Source organism: Panicum virgatum, chromosome 1N (assembly GCF_016808335.1).
Source record: "Panicum virgatum strain AP13 chromosome 1N, P.virgatum_v5, whole genome shotgun sequence".
NCBI lineage: Eukaryota > Viridiplantae > Streptophyta > Magnoliopsida > Poales > Poaceae > Panicum > Panicum virgatum.
In genome coordinates this window covers 2158017-2160703 of record NC_053145.1, presented here as the reverse complement: position 1 = coordinate 2160703, position 2687 = coordinate 2158017, and positions in this window count along the sequence as shown.

The window sequence follows — 2687 nt, the reverse complement described above, 5'->3', positions numbered from 1 at the left end:
AAAAGCAAGAACAATACTGCCCTGATCGCAAGAGGCGATCAGGGCAGCATGGCACTTACTTGGATGAAACCCTAGAGTTAGGGGTGGCGATGCGCCGAGAGTTGTTGTTTGCGAGTCGTGATGATGCTCTCTTTCATGAATAACAAAGGATACATATTTATAGTCCGGAGACTTGGGAAACAATCTAAACTAATCTTGTCCCGATTGGACTCTATCTCTAACTTTAAACTAAATCTAAGGATACACGGCCAATGTGGCCCAGACGCTCACGCAGGAGCCGATTTACAAGCCTTCCTCATCTTTTGCTTTAAGCCCATCTTGATTTCGGCCCATAAATTAACCCTGTTAATTTATGGCGATAACACATGCCCCCCTGGTTTTGGCAATGATAGTTCCAAAACCAATCCGTCGCTTCATCTTCCCGTTAATGTTCATTAACCACATTGCAACCACCAAGGAAGACGCAACGTCTCTGCAACTGGCTCCTCGTAGAACGCGAAAACTGCCGATCCATCTTCCACCTTTTCACTATTTAATCTCACCCGAATCGGCTCTTTCTCCACAGCAAAACTCCTTCTTCTTCCCAAAACCAGTAGCGCAGAAACCCCAATCCTTCACCACCAGCAATGGCGATTTCTTCTTCTTCCGGCTCCAACTCTTTTGGAGACTCTTCTTCTTCCTCCTCTTCCCCTTCTTCTTCCTCTTCCCTCTCGGCCTCCTCCATCGACTCTATCCCAGAGAGCCGAGAGCCGACCCCCGAGTGGGACCCGACAGCAGCCTATGAGGCGCTGGCTCCTCTGCACTGGGATGCAGAGGAGTTCGATTTCGGGGTCACCTCCGAGGAGGACGAGCCCATGACTGAAGGAGAGGAAGACCTCCAGTTCCTCTTCCAAGAGGAACTGGAGAACAGTGAAGATGACGCCTTCTCCTAGGAAGGAGCCGACTCCTCCGAAGAGATCGGCTCTTCTTCCAGCGACGATACGGCGGCAGGGGGAAACCCCCATCAGTTCCTCAAGGCCCCCATGGAGGGGAGCGAAGAGGGAGGCAGCAGCAGCACCAAGGACGACGACAGCAGCAGCGGCGATGACGACGACGACGATGGTGGAGACGCACCGTCGCGAAGCCCAAAACGCCATAGGTGTTCAGACACCTACGACTGGTAGATGTAGGCAGCATTTTAGGAATAGAATCATAAAGCCGAAGGATTAATTCCTTTTGTAAAATCGGCTTTCTCTGTAATGAATTTCCTTTTAATGAAATCAAGTTTCCCCAATTTCGTGTCTTCGTTTATTTTCCAAAAAGCCGATGGCAACGCTTCGGGCTTCCATAAATATCCAAGAGCCGACGAAATTCAAACTAGAAACAACCCGCAGAAGAATAACACTTCCAGTCCGAACCGAACTCGACGAACCCTCAAACTCGAGTGTAATTCGAAAACCAAGATCTACAAATCCGAGCAAGAATTATCCAGACAGCCGGAATTCGAACCAGAATCTCCAGCAATCAAACCCTAAGTCAACAGATCTGACCATGGCAGATTCTACAGCTCAAACGACAAGCTCTGCAGTCCACGATGCGGCAATCCTCGGCCTGAATGTAATATACGGCCTAATCTTTCAGTTTTCTTCAGCTTACCAAGTTTCTGAAACTGAAACTCTGAAACATGACACCATACGCATATTTCTGAACTTCTGAACTTCAGGTATCAGACATCCTTTTGCCGCATCCTTCTAATCCAAAATCTTTCTGTCTTGGCCCACAAACCCATGAAACCCCCACAGATTTGATCTCTTGTGAAGCAAATAGGATTCCTTTTGTGAGTCAAAACATCGATTTGAACCTCTGGGCCGACTGCTTAAGAGCCTGGCCTAATCCACCTGAAAGCTGGATAACATGGTACACCAGAGTAGCAAAAGCTCATATGCCCTTGTGGCAAGATTTAAATATACCCGATGCACTTAGCTTATCACTGTCACCCCTTGACAAAGATGAAAATCTTCTGAAAACCATCGGCTATTTCTGGTCTAATGCTCTGAATTGTTTCCTTTTTGGTCAAGGACCCATGACTCCCACTCTGCTAGACGTTGTCATGATCACCGGACTAGACATTAACTCCCCCAATCCTGCTGCTCACAAAATGGCAGAAGTTCCCTTCAAGCTTTCTTCCAAAGTCAACTGCACAAATTGGGGTACTTACATGAATCAGCACATGAAAACAAAAGGTCCAGTGACTGAGAAGGAACACACAGCCTTCTTAAATCTTTGGCTAGAGCACTTCATCTTCTGTGGCCCTTACTTAGCTCCAACCAAGAACTATCTCCCTTTGGCCTACCACCTGGCCCATGGTAATCACACCGGCCTAGGCAAACTCTTTCTCAGAGAAACATACAGATATCTCCATTTAATGACATCTAACTTGCTCAACCACAAGAAACTGAGAACTGGAGGCCCTTGGTGGTTTATTCAGTTGTGGACACAACTGTATTTTCAACACCATATCCCAAACTTCCAAGGCCTGACCAAGAACTCTTTCCCTGATGAAAGCGGCAAACCAATTAGATGTACTAGCTACGGCCAAGCTTTGTTCAGTCTCCCTGGCAGCAAACTGAATTCAACAGATGCAGCAAACTGGTTCAGAGTTTTCTATAAAGGACTGGACAACCCTCTCTACTTCCCATTTACTGAAT